The following is a 23530-nucleotide window of genomic DNA, read 5'->3' as shown; positions in this document are numbered from 1 at the left end:
TGTAAACTAAAATTAGTTGCTCAAATCAACAATCAATATATTTATAAATAAATATATATAATTTCATTTATTTTTAATATATATTTAAATTTTAACATATATTTTATATTTATAACTGATTTTAGTTTATACGTGACATAGTTTTATATTTATCTGAATTTACTTGTAGTCAAATCTTTCATATTATTTTAATTATTTTATATAAAATAAAATTAATTATATTATGTGTATATTAAAATTAATTTTTAAAATTATTTATAAATATAAGATATATATCAAAATATAAATATATATTAAAAATAAATTAAATTATATATTTATATACAAATATATTGATGATTAATTTTAGTATATAAATAATATTTTTAAAAAAAATATATATGTAATTATTTTTATGCGAAAATAATAATAAAAAATTATTAAATAATAATTTAATTAAATTTTTTAAATTATTTAACTATTTTTAATTATTAAAAATAATTGTATGTGAATTTTTATTTTATTTAATTGGACACATCAATTGTTTTATTATGACAGTATCACAATATTAAACTTTTATTATTATGATTTACTTTTAGAGAAAGTTTAGAAGGTCAACATTTTTATTAAAATTTTGTTAGCACTTAACTAATAAAAAAAAGTTAGTAATTTCACATAATTGGATGAAATTTTATACCATTAAAAGTAATAATTATGGCTAATTGATGACTACAAATTACAAAATTTGCTGCCTCCCTAGCACTCTTCTTAGGGAATGAATCCTCTCAATTGTTAAAAAAATTTAAGAGTGTAAAGTATGATTTCTAACTTTTTATTGCTCTCTCTTATATTTATTCTTAGTCTTACTTATAAAATTAATAATGAGAAATTATACTTTTTTTAAAGAAATTAGCTCAACACATCAAGTGGAGCATACGAAGACAAAAAGTAAGATCAACATAACCTATATAAAAAGAACTAGGCAACTCAAAGAACTCTACCCTTATCCTTTTGCCATCTTCGTTATTACCATCAATAGCAAAAAGGATCCACACTTAATCACTCCTTGTAGTTTGTAAAGGACAAATGGATAATCTCGTCCACCCTTTTTTCTTGTGCTAAAAAATCCTTCTATTCCTTTCTAATTAGATGTTCCAAATAATTGCACAGAAACACACCATCCATCTCTTACGCATCTTTTTACTAACAGATATCTCAGTCCAACACAAGAAATGCTCTTTCAACGTCCCTGACACGACCATAGCCTACCAATAAATGATAGCCAAACACACCAAATCTGCCAAGAAAAGTCACAACCAAAAAATAAATGGTGTCCATATTCCACATCTTTGTTACATAACACGCATACAACATCTTCCTGGTTGATCATCCCAAGCCGGCTCAATCTCTCCCTTGTATTGACTTTCCCAGTCAGTACAAACCAAACAAGCAGTTCCACTCTTAGCGGCACTAGCCCTTTACAAATTGTCCTAGTAAAGCTGTAACTTGTTATATCCTCCGAGATTATTTTCGTCTGCAGTACCTGCACAAACGAGTTAGTAGAAAAGACTCCCTGTTTATCAAATTTTCACACAACTTTATCTTCTCTTCCATAATCAAATTTGATCATTCTTAGTGTATCATGTAACTGGTTCACTAAATTTAACTCCCATTGAAATAACTTTTGCCTCCATTGAAAGTTCTATATCCACTCATTCTATCCCAAAATCCACAATCCCCTATAACAGATCTTTTTTTTTGTTTGAAACTGAAAAGAGCCTCGAAAATTAATCTTTCAGGTTACATTTGTTTACAGAGACAGGACACTGAGACAGGGACATTGAGACACAAAATCATGTTTGGCAGAGGAGACATGGACAGAGACAATGTGTCCAGAGACAGTGAATTAGTATATTTTGTGTCCATCCTGACAGGAAGGATACGAAGACAATAACAAGGGACACAACTTATTTTTTATTTTTTCTTTCATTATTCTTGTTAATTTTTCATAATTATACTTTTTATTGTTATATTTTTCATCTCAAATTTTTTGAATGAAAAAAAATGAGAATAAATTAAATTTTCATAATTTGTTCTAGTTTATCACCAAAGAGAATACAAGAACACAAAATTTTGTGTCTCTATCCATCAATGTCTTGTCTTGTCATATTCTCAGTGTCTTGTCATGTCTTGTTCTTAAAAACAAACGCAACCTCAAAGAACCACCACGCAACTAGATATCCTCCCAAAAATAAGTTCTTCTTCCATCATTAACTTCCATTAACAATAAAATTGATCATATTTTACTCTCTCAATTATTAAAAAAAAAATAAAACATTCATTCTCCCTCTTAATTTTAAGAGTATCTTTTTAAATAAAAGTAGTAAAGCATTTTGTTCGTTTAAGATTTAGTTGGCATATATTTTATTAGATATTAATAAAATTTAATAACGGAATATTACACTAAAATTTTATTAATATCTAAAAAAATTATAGCGTTGAGTTGTTATTCCAGTTTTGGTCTTTAGCTTTTATGTAAAATGGAAACAAAATCTGCTGTCTCACTCTCACCAATGTTGTCTGGCAGCCTAGTGCCTTGGAATAAGTAAAAAATGTAGAAGTGTGTTTGTTCAATGATTCTTGTTTTTATTTTTAGTCTTTCTTATTTTTAGTAATTTTTGTACAAGAATGAAAAAATATGAAGGAGTGAAAAATTTATTTTTTATAAAATTTTAAAAGTAAAAATAACACTACAAACTAAGGTAAAATATAAGGTGCAGATCAAAGTTTAAAGATATGTTTACGTGACAAAATATAAATCATACATTCTAAAGCCACACTTTTCACTTAAAACCGCAACTCTTCGTAAAGAAAAGCGTCACCTAATGGAAAAAAGTAAATTAGAAGATTTAAGAGAAGAAATAATTAAATTATCAAAATTAATAGATCAAAAATTAATGATTTTAACTAATGTTAATTGTAATGACACCGAATTCTTAAAATCAATACAAAATGATTTTTCTCAAAATCTTTATTTTACTATAAGTTTTATTGAAGGACTTCAAAAACCTGAAAAAAACTTATTTTTCACACGGAATTTCTAAAAAATGCTACCATAGAAATGATTCCCCACATCTTTATCATACTTTTAACCCACAATTAAATTCTATAGTAGATATGCTTGAAGAAATATTAGTATCCATAAAATTTCAAAGAAATAAGGAAAAAGAGAATCCCAAAGAAGAAAAATTTCAAAATATAATCAACATAACAGACTTAAAGGTAAAACCACCATTGAAATTATGAATATTGAAGAAAAATTAGAAGAAGTTACAATGCTTTTTAAACAATTAAAAATGGCTCAAGAAAATAATATTATGGAACATGGTTTTCAAATAGAAGAAGAATTAGTAAATTCTAAAAATATAGAAAATAAAGAACACATTCTAGATTATTCAAGTGACGAAGAACCAGCAATTCCAATAAAAGTAAAAAATGAAGCTGGAACATCTAAGGATAATCAATCTCAATTTAAATGGAAAACATGTTTTGATAATTATGCTTTTAAAAAAGGGTTTATAAATAAAGATTCAAAATATACAAAAATACCATCAAAATACGTTCCTAAAATCCAGGAAATGGAAGGAGAAAGAATGCTTGACTTAGACTGTAAAAAGAATGAAAAAGAAATTTTCGAAAATTGGTTGAATTCCTTTCTATTAAAAGCTTTTACTAATCCAAAGCTTAGTGATTTGTCTGGAAGAGATATTTGGAATTACATAGAGTTTCATACTAAAGGAACTATAAGAGATTATATGACATCAATAGAAAACCAAATAATAGAAGATTTAGCAACAAAAACAACAACTTATGATAAGATATTATATATAATGATGATTCTATATAAAGAATTTTTTAGAAAAAATATTATAGATCATAGACAAGAAGTCTATAATAAAGAATATCAAGAAGCAAAAAACCATTTAGCTAATATTCAGATATATGATCTATGTAATGTGGAATCTTATATATGCGAATATAGAATACATTATTACAAATTAAAAGAAGAAGATAAAAATCATTATCTTAGTATGTATATAACAAAACTTCCATATCCTGCTAATGAATTTATAATGGGAAGATTTATAAGAGAAATAAATAGAGGGACAATCGAAAATAATTTTGGTGGAGCAACCTCTGCAATAAGAGAGGAAATAAAAGAACGTTGTATGCAAGAAGCGACTCAAAAAAGATTTGCAAATATAATTAGAATTTGCTGTCAGGATAACGAAGAAATACTCAAAAAATATGGTTTTAATAAAATTTTTAAAGAAAAAGAAAATATCAATTTAGAAAAAGAAAATACTATCCAAACTGGAGAAGAAAGATGTACTTTAGAATAAGAAATAACAATAAAAATAAAAGACAAAAAAATGACTATTGCCCAAATAAAAAAGAAAATTGCAAGTGTTGGTATTGCCAAGAAGAAGGATACTATGCAAATGAATGTCCCAAAAAGAAGGATAAAAAAGATCTTACTAAGCAAATAGAAATTGCTAAGTCTTGTTTCATGGAACCATTAGAGGAATCTGATGATAACTTAGACTATATTTTTTAATATGTCTCAGAAACAGACTCAGAGATTGAGTAATAATGTCACATTTATTACTATAAAAATAACAGAAAAGTTTATAAATGCTTTCATAGATTCTGGAGCAACACAATGCTTTGCTAGTTCAAATATAAAACTTGATTGGAAAAAATTAAAGAAACCATTAAGAGTTAGAATAGTTGACAAATCAATACATAAAATTGACCAAAAAGCAGAGATGGCTAAAATTTTTATTCAAAATTATAGGTTCATTGTTCCATCTATATATATGTTAGATTCTGGAATGGGTTTTATTATAGGAAATAACTTTTTAAAGCTATATCATCCATTCATTCAAGAATTAACATATATAGTTTTAAAAGCTCCACACGATTCTTCAATAAATCAAAAATCAAAACGTATAAAAATACCAACTACTACTATAGATAAGATCTTAAAATTTAAAATATTTTCTATATTAGAGACATGTTATTTAAATTTATACTTTCAGATAAATATCCCAAAAAATAATCTTGAAATAAAGATAGAAGAACTTTTGGATGAAATTTGTGCTGAAAATCCTTTAGATATTAAAAATACAAATAACGAATTAGTAAGTATTAAATTAAAAGATCCTACAAAAGAGATAAATGTTCCAAACAAAATTCCTTATTCCGCAAGAGATAGAGAAGAATTTTTATTAGAATGTAGAGATCTTTTGGAAAAAGGAATTATAAGATTAAGTAAAAGTCCTCATGCGGCTCCAGCCTTTTATGTCGAAAACAATAATGAAATTAAAAGGGGAAAACGAAGAATGGTTATTAACTATAAGAAGATGACTGAAGCAACTATTGGTGATGCTCATAAACTTCCAAGAAAATATTCTATTTTAGAAAAAATCAAATGAGCAACTTGGTTTTCATCTCTTGATGCAAAATCAGGATATTGGCAACTTCGTTTAGACGAAGAAACAAAGAAATTAACTGCTTTTACTTGTCCAACAAAAGAATCAACAAGTGTGTTGCTCTATGAATGGAATGTATTACCATTCGGATTAAAACAAGCCCCAGGTATTTATCAAAGATTCATGGAAGAAAATCTAAAAGAGTTAAATGAATTTGTTTTAGTGTACATTGATGATATACTAATTTTTACAAAACAGGATAAAGAAGATCATCTTCAAAAATTATTAATAGTTTTAGAAAGAGGTAAAGAAAAAGGATTAGTTCTTAGCAAAAAGAAAGCAAGAATAGCAAAACAAGAAATAGAGTTTCTTGGATTAATTCTATCCACTCAAGGAAAGCTAAAACTTTAGCCAAATGTCCTAGAAAAGGTAAATTTATTTCCTAATAAAATAGAAGATGTTTTAGGGTGTATAAATTATATTTCTGATCAAGGATTTTTAAAGAATATAACAGAATACACTAAAAACTTATTTCCAAAAATAAGTACTAAAAAGGAATGAAAATGGGATGAAAAAGACAGTATACAAATTCAAAGGATTAAAGAATTATGTGAAAAACTTCCGGAACTTTATATTTCAGAAGAAAATGACTACCTAATAGTAGAAACAGATGCTTCAGACATAACCTTGTCAGGATGTCTAAAAGCTAAGAAAGCTATAAAAAGTTTGGAACAAGAAAAAGAATCACTAGATTCTAAATATTCCCCAAAGGAATTACTTTGCAGGTATATTTCAGGGACTTTTACTCCAACAGAACAGAGATATACCACTCATGAAAAGGAAACTCTAGCAGCAATTAAATCTCTTAAGAAATGAAAAATTGATTTACTACCCAGAGAATTTACATTAAGGACAGATTCAAGTTACCTAACAGGTTTCGTACGATATAATTTAAAAGTTGATTATAATCATGGACGATTGGTAAGATGGCAATTATTTTTGTTACAATATCCGATAAAAATTGAATATATTAAGGGTGACAAAAATGTTATTGCAGATACATTAACAAGAGAATGGAGTTCGTCTACAACGCATTAGATCAAGAAATTCAAAAATATGAGCAGGAACTCGAAAAATGCAAGCATTGCCAGCAAATAAGGACACAAATCCAATCTCTCAATAAGGCCATTGAAGCAATGAAATCAACACAACAAGCAAAACCATCAGAGTTCAGCCAGCTAAGCATGGTGGACAAATCAGGTGAAGAAAAAGTTTCGGAAAATAAAACAATTGCTGAAATCATTAAAAAATATGATTGACAATGTAAATCCAAGGGATATATCCCTAAAATTTACGAATAGTTAACCTATTTTTAATGAAGAAGAAGAATGCTTGGTTCCAACACATCAAGTAATATTCATGTCCGTCTTCCCAGAAAATTTTCAACCAATTGATCAAGTTCAAGATTTAACAATCTACAATCATGAAGGTAGACTAGCCAGCACACTAGCAAGGGTCTTCGAAAAAACTCAAAAGATAACAAGAGAATCTCACACAAGAATCAATTATAAAAGCAGAAATACTCTGCTTGTGTCCAGTAAAAGAAATGAAATTGAAGAAAGAGAGATGAGACTCTTGGTAGAGTTTGAATCTGCATTCTACAATCTACCCGGACTCTTAGAAAAACTCCCTGAAGGGATAAAAAGGAATCTCTGCTATTTGATAAAAAATAGAGAAGACCACAAGTGCCAACTGTATGTCTCAGAAATATCTGAAGAAAGCAATAATGAAATGGGATCCACCCACATGATAAAAGAAGAAGACAGCTCATCCACCCACATAAAAGAAGAGGACAGCGCATCTGAAGCATCTCTCAACATTATTGCATAATGACGTAAGCGCTTAGGTCATAGAGCACCAACAATGTAGCTGGTGCAAGATAATAAACAATGACGTAAGCAATGACGTCATAAGAAGGGTAAGGATGGGAATTGTCCATCAGACCCAACCATTATAAATAGATTGCTTAGGCAATTGTAGAAGGCATCAGACAATAGAAAGCAGGAGGCTAAGAGTACTCATATGCTAGGAAAGCAAGGAGGAAGCTACTGAGGCGATTCTATAGTCTGAAAAAGAATTTCCTTAGGAAAACCAATTCTAAACTCCCCTCTGGAGTTAGTATCTACAATCTCCCCTCTGAAGATAAAAACATCTTATGTAAAATATACTAAATAAAGAAAGTTTTTCTCCAGAAAGGTACGCCTTTATCCTAATCTCTTAGTTATGAATTATTTAGAAAGCTTAGAATTAACAGAAGAATCTGATTATTATAGATTAACTGCTTTATTAGATAATGAAAAACAGAATTAAATCTCAAATCAAATGAAAATTTTAATAAACAAAATCTTTTAAAAGAAGTTTTTAATAGAAAAAATATAATATACTATGGAAAAATTCAACTTGAAGCCCCTATAAAGATAAAATCCGCCAATGGAAAACTTGAAATAGCTTTGATAAATGATGAAGAATTGAGTAAACAGATTGAGAAAATTAAGGATCAACAAAAAAGATCTAAAATTGGATGGATTCATATTAGTACTATACAAGTCTTAATCAAATCTACATATATGAAAGGAATTAATTCACCAATAAACTTAGCAATCTGTGACAAAAGAATTACTGATGACCCAATAGATTAAATAATTGGAATTGTTCATGGAAACTTGGCAAACGTAAATGTTAAATTCAATGCCCATCTTGGATATGCTATACCTTTATCAACTGAAAACCTTGGAAGATCTATAAGTTTGGCTTATAAATTTCATAGAAAGAATCTAATGGAACAAGACGATGAACATTTTTCAATTACATATGCAATAAATTATGCTTTAACAAATAGCCATCATAGTATAATATTTAAAAACAGAGAAAGAATTTACGTTGATGAATTATTTCAGAAAATTGTAAAAACAGAAATACCAAAATATAAAGCTATTGAAAACCCAGTTCTATTATTAAAAGAACCATCAGGAAAATTAGTTTCATCGAATTTTCAAATAAGAGAATCTAAAATTAATAGCCCTTTAAGTTTATCCAAGTTAAAGATTAAAGAAGAAAATTCTAAAATAAAAGAATTAACAAAAAAGGTCGAAAAATTAAATGAAATCCTAAACATTAAATTATGACAATAAATAAAGAAAAAATATATGTAACTTATCAAGACAAGAAACAAGAGCTCTTTGAAAGAGAAAATCGGTTGAATTATTTACAGTTTTCTAAAATAAATCAAAGAGCATTTGAAGCTCTAAAAATAATCTATGACAAGTTAAAAAGAGAAGTCGAAGAGCTAGAAAAATTAATAGAATCTCTAGAAAATAGTGATGAATCGATGATAGAATTTGCAGAAATTCTAAGATAAATAATGAAGCATACAAAAATTGAAAGACCAGAAAATAAAATAAAAAGGACAAGGGCGAAAAAATTAAAAAGTAAAATAAAGGAGTATAAAAGGAAATTAAATAATCTTCAGATCGAAATTGATGACCTTATAATAAAAAGGATAGAAATAAGAATAAATATAAACAAGTTGAAGTTAAACTTAAAAAATTTATAAATGTCTGGAAAACCATATTATGACTTAAAAGAATTAAAGCTGTTAAAAGAAAAAATGGAAAATGAAGTTGAAAAATTTAAAAGATATTTAGAAACAACAGAAAGTATAGAAATAAAAGAAATTTTTGAGGATTTAAGAAATTATATTAAAGAAAAAGACAAACAGATAAAAGATTTTATATACAATAATCCATGCAAAAAAGAATATTATAAACTAAAACAAGATTGAAAAACTATAAAAATCAGAATACTAGTAATACGGTCAATACTTTTTATTATGAATTGGCAAATTATTCGAAAAGTTAATAGAAATTTCGAAAAAGAAATTAAAAGAAAAGACTACTTTAAAAATTGGTATAAGAGCCAAGTTAACGATTAAGGGTAACACTTTCTCTTTAAACAACACTTTTAGTGATATGCTTTTAAATCAATAAACAACCATAAAAAACAAAAATCTGTACATCTACATCTATACACTAGATGAACCCACAAACTAAATGTACCCTACCCTTTTAAACCTATCTTATACATAATATATCAAGCTAACTAGTGCCATATTTTTGGGATTACCCGTATTGAAATACTTTTAACTATAAAAATGATAGTCACAATATAAGTATATATTGTATTAAATGATTTAATCATATATTTTAAATTATCTAAAAAATTTTAGATGTTATCTTTATATAAAATATTTTTTTTATAACAAATGGATAGATATTTTTTACTCCGCTCATGAGTATTATTATTATTATTATTAATTTGACAATATTTATTGAATATATATAAAATTCACTTTAAAATATTTTAGTTTATTTTTTATAGATATTAAATTATTTGTTTATTGCATATTATACTTTTTTTTATTAAATATAAGAATTTTGTAAAAAAAATTATTTTATAGATTATTTGGTATCAATATAAATAAAAATATATAAAATTATTTTATATAAGATGAATATATTCATAAATAATTTATTTTAAAAATTTATTTCAAACATAAATAAAAAAAAAGTAGATCTTTTCGGTGTGTTGTACTCATATAAAGGAGAAAATATTGCTTTTGCATCTGGTTATTTATCTTGAGGCAACAAATATATCTGAGTGACAGAAATTATAAAGGGAAAGAAATCTTCCAATTAAGCTCGGTTTGCGCATGCGGATATGGTTACTAAAATTGCATCATACATACGTCAATTTTATTTCAGTATTTGCATATAAAAATAAATGAATGGTTATATTTTCTGTGGTCCAAAAGTTGCTGGGACTTCCTATTCCATTTCGTGTTCTTTTTCTCTCACTGAATTTAACTTATTAGTTATTACTTGAACTAATAACTTGCTAATTGTAGAAAGAAGGGAGTTACTAATAATTAGGAGTAGAATTCTTTCTATTAGCTATTAATATGAATTAATTTTTGTTCGTAATTGGTAATTAATTAGAAGCCAATTAATATAACACCTATCTATGTATCTAACTATCTATATAAGGAAGTATTCACACGCTCCTGCTACAATCTTATCATGTTCTCTTTAGTTAGTTTATTTTTCGGTAAATTTTTCGTTAGGTGACTGTTTGCTTTTGGATACTTCAGCAAAAAAGTTAGGTGCATGATTTGACGTGAACCAATTTTTAATATTTTCTTTTGTATATATATATATAAAAGCAAGAGTTGAAGGTTTATCATTATCAACATATAATATTATATATATATATATATAGAAATAGTTTTTTATTTTATTTTTTAGTGACAGAAGGCAGAAAATGGAAAATAGAATACCGGACAATCAATGTGAGTCCTTTGAGATTATCCCTACATTATCCCAAATGTGTAATTTTTATTACTTAATCTGATGAACTAATAAAGACTTAAAATATTCACCCAAACAAACTAAACTACTATTTCATCACACTAGAGAAATAAAATGCAGAAAGGGTGGATGAAAAGGAAGCGAATATTTCAGTTGAAGATGTTGATCGTTGGTGCCCAAGTCGTAACTAACTCAAGTTAAAAAATTAACTTTATTAATTAATAACAAAATATTATTTATATATTAAAATTAGTTACTATATATAAATACATATATGGTATAATTTATTTTTAATATATATTTTATATTATAATATATATTTATATTAGTAACAAATTTTGATAGCTAATTTCAATGTATAGTTAATATGATTATTAATAGTTATGTATTAAATTATATCAAATGATAAGTATGTGTAGGTTATATTGAAAAAATTTTATTAATAATTTTACCAAAAATATAAACAATTGTAAAAATATGTTATATGCATTATTTTGTATATATTTTTAAAATTTAAATTTAAGATTATTTAAACGATAAATGTGTTTACCATTTAATCAATATAATATATTTTTTTCAAGTTAAGGATGAAATTTTAAAATAAGAGTAAACCACCAAAAATATCTATAAAAAATAGTTACTGATAAGAGAATACATGAAAAATAAGGCAATTTATTTAAATAAATAAAGTGGAGGAGGAATTTATCAAATTACACAGTTTTAAATACCGAAACGCAAATGCATTTTTTCATAATTCTATAGAAATTGCTACTGATAATAGCGGATTAGGGAAGAACGTAAACTGCTGCTGGCAGTCGCAGTTTACGTGTATTGGTGGTGATCTATGCCAACAACCTCGGCTTCAGCAGCATTGACTGAGCACTACCTAACGGCAAAAGATTCTTCGGGATATCACTAACAACCGAGATTCTCGCCTCAACAAATTACATTCGAGCTCTCCTAAAAATCTGGCTACCAGCTCAGCATAACGGCCAGAGGCCAAGGCTCTTTTGACTATATAAACGAATCATCTAACCATCCTCAAAGGGAGGAAGACAGAGAATACCACTCTATAAGCATTGAGAAAATGTATATTCTAACACTAATTTATTGTTCTCATTTTTATTTACTCTCTCTTAAGAAAAATTACTGACTTGAGTAACGAGTCTTTTTTGCAGGTTCCACGCTAAGCCCATTCCAGTTCTGAGGATAACCTTTCAAGCCAGTGAAATTCACAGAGAAAGTGCACGTCCGAGCTATAGCTTGGAAGAGTATCCTTTGTAAGAACATTTGGCCCCCACCGTGGGGCCCGACTTGTTTAACCCACATTTTCTCCTTCTGCCATTTTTTCTTTTTTCTTTCAAGACTACCACACATGGCAGACAACGGAATCCAGCAGACCACACCTGCTGAACTGATGACGATGATGGCAGATCTTCAAGCCGAGGTTCGAAAAATAGTTGAACAATCGTCCAAAAATCCTGGAGGGAGTAGTACTCATGCTCGAGGAACAGAGCCACTAGAGATTACTCTACCAAAGGAGAAGCTTACACTTGATAACCCTTTCTCGGAAGGTGTCATGAGTGTTCATATGCCAAAGAATTTCGTGCTTCCCACCGAGCTCAAACCATATAAAGGATTCGGCGACCCACGTATACACATAAAAAAGTTTCAATCTATGATGTTCTTTAACAGTGCCTTTGACCCTGTACTCTGTCGAACTTTTCCAACTTATTTAGATGGTGTCGCTTTACTTTGGTTTTCTAAGATTCCTGCAGGTTCCATCTCTTGCTTTGAAGATTTGGCAAGATCCTTTATTGACTATTTCGCAGCTTCGAGAATATATGTGCACGGGTCGAATTACCTCAACACCATTAAACAAGGTCAACATGAAAGTCTGAAGGACTACATGACAAGGTTCGCCAAAGCAACCATGGAGATCCCAAATCTCGATCCCAAGGTGCATCTCCGCGCACTGAAGAGTAGCCTTAGACCAGGCGAATTCCAGGAGACAATAGCCGTAACCAAACACAGAACGTTAGAAGAGTTCCGTGAAAGGGCGGCTGGCCAGATGGAAATCAAAGAGCTTAGAGAAGCTCGGCGAGCTGACAAACCACAACCTTGGCGAGAAGAGGAAAAACACCCCAAGACACCGAGTAACAAGGACAATAAGAAGCCCTTCAAGTTGACACCGAAATATGATTCCTATACCAAGTTTAATACCAGGAGAGAAGACATCATCAAGGAGATATTAAACGCAAAAATCATCAAGCCACCTAGCAGAGAAGGCTCGTATCAAGACCAGAGATACGTCGACAAATTAAAACATTTTGCCTTCTATAAAAAATTCGGCCACACAACCGACGAGTGCGTGATGCCAAAGACCTTCTGGAAAGGTTGGCCAAACAAGGTCACATGGACAAGTATATAGGCGGCCGAATACAACAGACTCGACAGAACATTACCGACCTTCAACCCAAAAAAAATCCGAATACTACAAAAAAGACCAGGTTTTAGCCACCACCAACAAGGGGCGTTATAAACTGCATTTTGGGAGGATTCGCAGGAGACAGACACACAAACTCGACAAGGAAACGAAGTTATAGAACCATGTTAGCAGTCTAGAGGATGGAGGAAACAACCACGCAGCCACCAGCTATACCTACCATAACATTCGAACAAACGGATTACCAAGCAACAACTACCAACCTCGATGATCCCGTGATGATATCAATCCAAGAAGGAGATCTCCTCATTAGGAAAGTGTTACTTGATCCTGACAGCAGCGCGGATGTCCTATTTTACTCCACCTTCCAGAAAATAAAACTCAGCATAAATGTGATGCAACCCTCCTCAGGAGAGTTGGTTGGCTTCTCAGGGGAATAAGTTTCCATCCTGGGAAGCGTATGGTTGAAAATAACAATAGGAGAGCATCCCCTATGCAAAACAAAAGATGTGCATTTCCTAGTGGTTGTCTGCCCCTGCCCATACAATATAATCCTGGGTAGACCGTCTTTAAATTCCTTTTGTGCTATCGTATCCACTGTTCACATTTGTGTCAAATTTCAGGCAAATGATGACAGAACAACGACCGTGTATTCTGACCAAATAGAAGCTCGGCGATGCTATAACGAGACCCAAAAATCAAATAAAAAAACAACTTAAGAACCGAGCATCAGAAGGAGACTTTCCACGTATCAAACATCTAAGGAACGGCCGACCTGGATCCCCGAGAAGACCTACAAAATAGGCCATCACCAACAGATGACCTCAAGAAGGTAATTTTGGACACCAATGATAGTCATGTTTACTTACATAAGTTGTTCACTCGCCGCAGGAATCAAACAACACATAATCAACATACTTCGAATAAATGTTGATCTCTTCGCATGGACCCCGGCAGAAATGCCAGACATTGATCCAAATGTCATATGCCGCAAGCTACAAATCGATCCAAAGATCCGACCTATAGCACAAAAGAAAAGAAACATGGGCAATGAAAAAAGGTCGGCCTGCCTAGAAGAAACACAGAAACTCCTAAAGGCTGGATTCATAAAAGAGCTATGTTTCACAACCTGGCTCTTCAATGTAGTTATGCTAAGGAAAGCTTCAGGTAAGTGGCAAATGTGTGTAGACTTTACCAATTTAAATAAAGCATGTCCCAAAGATGCATCCCCCCTATTTTACATTGACAAATCAGTAGATAATGCATCTGGAATCAATGTTTTAAGTGTTTTAGATGTATACTCAGGGAATAATCAAATCCTAATGCACCCCAAAGATCAGGACAAAACAGAATTTATTACTGAATTAGGGAAGTATTGTTATAAGGTTATGTCTTTTGGACTTAAAAATGCAGGTGCCACTTACCAGCGATTAATGGATAAAGTCTTCGGAAGACAAATCGAAAAGAATTTGGAGGTATACATTGATGACATGGTAGTAAAAACAGAACAACATCAAGACCACAGAGCCGACCTAGAAGAGATCTTCGAACAAGTAAAGAAACATAACATGCGACTCAACCCCGAAAAGTGTGCATTCGGGGTAAAAGGCGGCAAATTCCTCAGTTTTATGCTGACGTCTAGAGGCATAGAAGCAAATCCAGAGAAGTGTGACGCGGTAATAAAGATACGAAGCCCTCACACGATGAAGGAGGTGTAGCAATTAAACGGTAGACTAGCCACCCTATCTTGTTTCCTCCCATCAATTTCAACACACTCACAACATTTTTTCAACATACTCAAGAAACAATGTAAGTTCAATTGGAACACTGAATGCGAGATATCTTTTCAAAAACTCAAAACAATATTGTCCCCCCCACCAGTCTTACAGAAACCAAGCCCAGGTAAGCCTTTACTAATATATTTATCCGTTACCTCTAATGCTATAAGATCGGCATTGGTCACAGAAACAGGTGGAAGACAAGATATGGTGTATTTTGTCAACAAGATGTTGCAAAACGCAGAGCTAAGATACTCACCAATGAAAAAATTAGCTTATGCATTGGTAGTCATAGCTAGGAGGTTAATGCACTACTTCCAAAGCAATAAAATCGTAGTAAAAACAAGCCAACCTCTACGAAAAATTCTAACAAGACTCGAAGTCTCAGGAAAATTGATAAAATGGTCGGTCAAGCTTTCAGAGTTCGATATTACTTATGAGCCCAGGACAACAATGAAAGCACAATTCCTAGCCGACTTCATAGCTGAATTGGCAAAACACCCAGAGCAGCATTGCACTTGGGAGCTATATATGGACAGAGCCTCCAACACCGAAGGCTTTGGAGTAAGAGTCTTACTCACCAACAAACACGACCTACACACTGAACAATCCATTCGGTTCACGTTTTAAACAAGCAATAATCAAGCTGAATATGAAGCATTACTCGCAGGATTAAGACTAGCACAATCTCTCAATGTCAGCCATCTTCAAGTCTACTGTTATTCACAGCTAGTCGTACAACAGGTAATAGGACACTTTCAGGTAAAAGATCAATTATTAAAAAAAATATCATGCAATGATAAAAGAACTTATTTCTCATTGTCATTCACTACAAATCACACACATAGCTCGGGAGCAAAATACCCGAGTATACGCACTTTCAAAATTAGCAACAACTAGAAAAATCATGAATGACTCTGTTATATCTCAACTAACCCTTGTTGAACCGAGTTTTAGCAGCAAAGCTATTTTTTCAATATCACAGGAACATGATTGGAGGACGCTATACCAACAATACCTACAAACAGGGAATGTGCCACAAGGAGTAGCCAACGTTAAAGCATTCAGAAGATGCGCAGCATCCTTCACACTAATCAGAGACGACCTATACAAAAGAGGTTTTTCTCAACCTGTCTTACAATGTTTGAGCAACGAAGAAAGTAAAATTGTTATGGATGAAGCCCACGAAAGAATATGTGGCAACCATATAGGAGGGATGAGTCTAGCATCAAAAATAGCTCGGGCTGGATATCACTGGCCAACAATGAAACAAGACTGCATTAAATAAGTTAGAAAATGCGACAGCTACCAAAAGCATTCTTTGACAATACACAATCCTGCCGAGCTATTACATACCTCGGAGGTAAGTTGGTCTTTTCATAAGTGGGGGCTAGACATTCTCGGGCCTTTCCGAAAAGCCCCTGACCAGGTAAAATACTTATTAGTAGTAATTGATTATTTTTCAAAATGGATAGAAGTCAGCCCATTAGCAAAAATAGGAGCTGACAAGGTTAAATCTTTCATCTGGAAAAATATTATTTGCCATTTTGGATTACCTCATGCTATTGTTACTGATAATGGTCGGCAATTCACCGACCAAAGTTTAGCAACATTTTTGAACGGTTTTCAGGTAAAACACCATTTTTCATCAGTAGAACACCCACAAACCAATGGACTCGCTGAGGCAACTAATAAAGTCATCCTCAACGCACTAAAGAAAAAGATCGGAGATGCAAAGGGCGAATGTGCGGAGCTAATCCCTGAAATTTTATGGAGCTACAACACCACAAAGCAAACAACAACGTAAGAAACACCATTCAGATTGGTCTATGGAGCAAATGCAATGATCCTAATGGAGATTTCAATATCATCACCACGAACCGAGCTCGATAAACAGACGAAAACGACAACATCAGAAGAATCGAGCTCGATACAGTAGATGAAGACAGGGAAAAAGCTGAAATAAGACAAAAGGCAATGCAAGCAATAATAAAGAAGAACTACAATAAGAAGGTATAACCAAGGTCTTTTGCTGAACAAGACCTCGTCCTCAGACGAACGGAAGAAGCAAGAAAGCCTCATGCTCATGGCAAACTAGCAGCAATATGGGAATGGCCTTACCGAGTTATAAAAGTCCTCGGAAAAGGAGCGTACAAACTCGAACACTCCAAGGCAGAGACGTCCCTGGTGTTTGGAATGTCTCATCTTTAAAAGCTTACTTTGCATAAAAATGATATGGACAAGGGGAGACATTCTTTTTCATACTCACAAGCTTTTATCCCACACTGGATTTTTCTTGTAGAGGTTTTAATGAGGTCCCCCACCCCCATATCATTTACATGTACAAACCCTGTTGGTTAACAAAAATGCAAAATTCCAAATTCGTTCAATTCAATTTACCATCAAGTCCGACACAAACAAACCCTACGAGGGATAACTTATAAACAACAATCAAAAGTCTATCAAATAGTTTCACGAAACAATTCGGTCATAGCCGACCTCAAAAGAATCCAATTACAAATATAAAACAAAAGCGAAAACAAACGGATATGTCAATCCGCCTTCTCTATAAAAACATTCTCGTCCTCCTTCTCGGGCAGAGTCTCATCTTCAATCAACCGGCCATTGCTGACAATCTTCGTCATATCCAACTTACTCACGTCAGCGTCCGGAGCAACAACGCCTATCTGTGCAATAGCACAGTCAAATCCAAGAGTGAAGATAGGAAGGACCTCCTCTTCCGATTCTGGAATCCAAGCTCTAGTTTTCTCAACTTCCTCAACCTTAGACTCAAGGTCAACCCTGACCTTTTGCAATTTAGCCTTGGAATTCTTGAGCTTTTCTTTCAAGCTCGTAACTTCACCTTTAAGTTTTTCTATTCTCAAGTCTTTCTCCTCCAAAGACTCCTTCAGTTTTTTGATAGCAGCAACATTGTCACCCTTTAGAATAGCGTCCAGCTCGGACGTCCGACCAATAGATAGAAGCCTCGCTCCAATAACCTGAAAAAAAGGGAGAGACAAGTTATCAAAACCAAACAATCCAAGGCAAAATACAAAGCAGATCTACCTACAGGTAGCGGACAACACCAAATTTCCCAGCATCATGAATAGTCTTTACATCCAAATCTACTTGGGCAACTTCATCAGTAATACCCATGACTGGGTAATCAGAGGACCAAAGGGAGTTTCGAGGACCTTCTTTGTAACCGTGAAGCACCATCTGGCTCTCATACACTACACTAATTTCCACGGCAGTGAAAATCGCAAAGCTTTCCCTCACACCAGTAAGGTCAACCACCCTTGACAAACCATCTCCCCTCTTCCTTTTAAAGCTCATTTCCTGTTTTAGCCCATCTTCTTTGCCAACCTTAACAACATTTGTTGGCGATCCCTCTTTCTCCTTCTTCTTAGCCTTAGCCACAAAAGCCTTCAAATTGGCGGTTGTAAGGGTATGAGCTCTTTCACTTGCAACATACCACAAAAAACCACATAAGACCAAAACAGATCACCAAAAACACACAAAATACAGCATACAACACCTATATTACCTAGGTACTCCTCCATAGCCTCCCTATTCCCTTCAAGCTCCAGTAAATTAGATATGGACAGCAACTCAGACGAGGACATCACAGTCATTAAAAAATTCAGTACATACTCCTCACTTGCTACTCTATTCTCACAATCTAAAATTTGTGTAGGTTCTGGAGACCAGAAGACAGGAAACCTTTCCTCAAGCAATGAATCTAAAAAGAACGAATCAAAATCCTCGACAATCTGAAGCTTGACAAACATCTCTTTGAAATCTTTGAAGGATTGTTTATATAAGATAAAGACACTACGACCCAGATGACAACTCAAGTTAACCCACCCACTCTTCCAGACACCCTTAGCTTAAAACAGTGAAAAAATAAACCGAGGGAGGGATAACATTCAAGGTGTTCCATCAAGCATTCAAAAGCTCGTACGAATGCCTATGAATTCGGATGTAACAGTGTCGGAGCACAGTTCAGTTGGATCAACACTCCACATTCAAAATCAGTAAAAGGGAACCTTATGCCAAGTTCAGTCAACATGCAAGTATATATATAAAAATAACTCCAATCAGACCTTCTTTCGCAAACCCTGTTGTTATCATCACAAGGTAAAAACCTAACTTCTAACTCATCAGCATTTCTCACCCACCTAGCTTCGTTCAACTCTTTCACCAACTCCACACTACTAAAAATAGAGACGTAACCCCTCACGTCACCATCAACCCAACTATACACATCCCCTTCGTCAACCATGATACGTTCCTTTCTCCCCATTACAAAAACAAAAACTAGGAAGGAAAAGTACAAGACAAAAAGTTCGCTAACCTTTCTTACTCATGCTCTTTCCCTCGGTACAAGTACAACTTTCAAAAGACAAAAGGTTTACTACACCCACAATCAGTTGAAAAGACAAATACAACTCCATAGACACTTTCTATCCTACGACCCCTTACCCTGAACCCACGACAAAAACCCAGAAATGGCAGACAAAATAGATAAATACAAAGCCTAGAAATTAAAGCAAAAAAAAAAACACGTTGACCTTGGGGCTCCTACGGTACAATCCTCACAAACAAAGAGCTCCCGAAGCTGAGAATATAGAATCTCAACCTGTTTTTTACAGGCCAAGCTTGGGGTTTGTGATCCATGTCAACAACCTCGGCTTCAGCAGCATTGACCGAGAATTACCTAACGAAAAAAGGTTCTTCGGGATATCACTAACAACCGAGATTCTTGTCTCAACAAACTATATAAACAAATCATCTAACCCGACAGAGAATACCTCTATTAGTATTGAGAAAATATATATATTCTAACACTAATTTATTGCTCTCATTTTTATTTACTCTCTCTTAAGAAAAATCACTGACTTGAGCGTTGGAGTCTCTTTTGCAGGTTCCACGCCAAGCCCATTCCAGTTCCAAGGATAACCTTCCAAGCCACTAGAAATTCGCAGAGGAAGTGCACGTCCGAGCTATAGCTTGGAAGAGTATCCTTTATAAGAACAGGTGGCATAACAGAAACCGCTATAAGCAGTAGCAGTTTATGTGTATTGGGTGCTGAACGTAAACTATTGAAAGCAGTAACGGTTTACGTATAATGTATTGTATGCATATGGTGCTTGACTATGTATACCATCTAAGGCATTGGGGTAGTAGTTGAGTGCCATTTTTCACAAATGGGCGGTAAAGAGAGTTTTTTAACTCTAGTGCATTGCTCTAAAAAAATTATAAAAAAAAAAACAAAAGGCACGGGTCAAATTTACGAATGGAACCGCTTAGTCTTTTTATTAGGTAGTCCATTGGCAGAGATAAAAAAAAAAAGTTGGGTGCGTGTGGGACAATGTCGGTAAAAAAATTATTCTACAAGAATATTGAATAATTGTTCTACAAAATTCATTATCAACGTAATTATTCAATATTCTTGTAGAACAATTTCTTTACCGATTTGCACGACACACACCCTTTTTTATCTCTGTGAATGGACTACCTGATAAAAAGACTAATAGGTTCCTCATTCGTAAATTTGACCTGTGTCTTTTTTTTTTTTTAGAGTAATGCACTAGAATTGAAAAACTCTTTTCACCATCCATTTGTGAAAAATGGCATTTAACTACTACTTTAATGTCTTTGACGATAGTATATATAGTCAAGCTCCATATGACCGCTACTGCCTCCAGTGGTTTACGTTCAGCACCCAATACATATACATCGCTGCTGTTTGTAGTGGTTTTTGGTCAAACCTCGTTCCACAGAAACTGCTATTGTTTATAACGGTTTCTGTTATGCCACCAATACACGTAAACTGCGACTGTCAATAACGGTTTACTTCTCTCTTAATTCGCTATTACCAGTAGGAATTTCTATAAAATTATAAAAAAAATACATTTGGATCTTGATATTTAGTAATGTATAAATGAGTAAATTCTTCTTTCACTTTATTTATTTAAGTAAATTGTCCTAAAAAATAACTTTTTCGATTGTGCTGTCGTTGGTCGTTGATGAAGAAGGGCCTTCTCCCTCTCCCAATGATGTGAAACAAGTTCTATAGATCCATGAAAAAAAATTTAAGAGATTTTTAACGTTGTTGTTATGGTGCAATTCCACTTTCTATTATTTAGGATTAATTCTAATTCTGATTTAGATTTTAGTAGAATTTTTTATGATCTAGGGTTGATTTTGTTTTTGATTATGAAAAAGACTGAAGGGTTTAAATAAAAAAATGATAAAAGAATAATTTAATAATTTTAAAGTAAATATTAACGGAGTCAACTATAAATTTAATAGTTGAATAATTTTGTAGAATAAAATTTATTTTTTATAAATATAAAATTAATTTAAATTCTTTTATTGTTAATTTTATCGGCACTCAAATATTTGATTGTTAAAAATAATTTTTTTACTCTTAATAAAATGGAAATTAAAGTGGTACGTAAATTATGTCAAAGTTTGCCTGATAATCCCACATCCAAAAAGAGTGGCCGGAGCGTCTCAGAAATTCCATTACAATTTGAAATATAATTATCTATATACTTTCACTCCACGTATCGCTTGTATATTCATATCCACTCTTCAATAATCGCCAAGAGTTTATGACCCTACTTACAAATAATTCTTCGTGCTTTATTTTTTAAGCGAGTATTTCTAATCAATCTAATAATACAAGATACACGGGGAATAATAATCTTTCTGATAAGAAATCTCTCTCTCTATATATGCATGTTCTGCACTTCTGCCAATTGAGAAACCATGCATTATTGTTGGTCCTTCTTTGCTAATAATATAGAGTAGTAAGGCCTATATAAAATTGTGATAAATGTGATTTAAAAAGTCAAAGAAAATAAACGTGAGTCGAAAATTGTGGCCTCTACTGTTGATTTAGGACCTGCAACTAGAGACGCTTAATGCTTCGACGACGGTTGGTTGATGGGCCATAAAGGAATAAATAAATAAATAATATTAGCATATGGTTGATCAGGTAAATATATACAAAACAAGATAATAGGCGGTTAAGTTCTTTCTAGACGATAATCGATAAAGTGGGTTAGTGAGCTTTAGGCTATAAATTAGCAATTAGCCAATTACTAATGACATCAAAACTGAATTCGTTGACTAATGCGTTATAATTAGTAAAGATTATATTACAAATACACTAAAATTAATTACTAAAATTAATTATCAGTATAAAATATATATTAAAATATAAATATATATTAAAAATAAATTAAATCATATATATTTATAAAAAAATACTATTTGTACATCAAAATTAATCACTAAAATTAACTACCAATATATTTATGTATAAATACATGTGTGATTTAATTTATTTTTAATTTGTATTTATATTTTAATATATATTTTATACTGATGGCTAATTTTAATGACTGATTTTAATGTAAACGTAGTATAATTTATTTATATATATAAATATATTAATAATTAATTTTAGTAACTAATTTTAATATACTAATAATATTTTTAAATTAATAATTACCAGTAGTACTCATTCGTTGGCACCATAAAAATAATTTCAGGAATTGAATGACCTCTACTGAAAATATTGAAATAAAACAATTCAAACCCAGCCCTCTATTCCCTCTTAAAAAATATATAAATAAAAAAGAGTAGGTACACAAGGTTAGAGTAGTTATGTTGTGGGAAATAGATGCTTTCTAATAAAAAAAATTGTATGCTGTTAAATATTTAATTTAATATTTTATTCTTTTTTATTTAATTTTAGTTTCAATTAGAGAATTAAAAATAAAAAATTATATTTTATCCTCTCAAGTGTTTTTAGTTTTTACCATTAGAGAAGATCCATTTCCTATGTTGCGTTAGTGAAGTGAAAGTCAATGTTCAATGCAAGTTATGTCAATTTCATAGGTAGTTTAATATTCTGAGTCAATTGAAATTGTAATTTGCAAAGGCGTGTGGTAGTTCACATTAATGCATTCACAATGATACTCTTTCAGCTAAAGTCATTGGCACACAAACCCACAAGTTCAGGAAATGTGGGACCCAAACGAGAGATGGCACTTTTTATTAATAATAATAATAATAATAATATTTAATAATTAAAAATATTAAAAAACAACTAAAATTTATATTATTTAATATTTATTAATTTTAATAATAATTAATAAATATTAAATAAGATAAATTTAATTATTTTTTTGTTTTCTAGTATTATTATAAAAAATTAAAATACTAGTATTATTATTAATAAAAAATTTTAAAATAAATAAATAAATATATTAACGAATTTACTTTGTATATTTTATATAAAAAAATTCAATTAGTAACTCTAATATGTTATATTTTGAAGATATATATTAATTAAACAAAAAGAAATATTAGTAATTGAAAAAGAAATAA

Source organism: Arachis hypogaea, chromosome 9, assembly GCF_003086295.3.
Source record: "Arachis hypogaea cultivar Tifrunner chromosome 9, arahy.Tifrunner.gnm2.J5K5, whole genome shotgun sequence".
In the NCBI taxonomy this organism is placed as follows: Eukaryota; Viridiplantae; Streptophyta; class Magnoliopsida; order Fabales; family Fabaceae; genus Arachis; species Arachis hypogaea.
The sequence above is the reverse complement of the archived record's forward strand: the minus strand, read 5'-3'. Positions refer to the sequence as shown.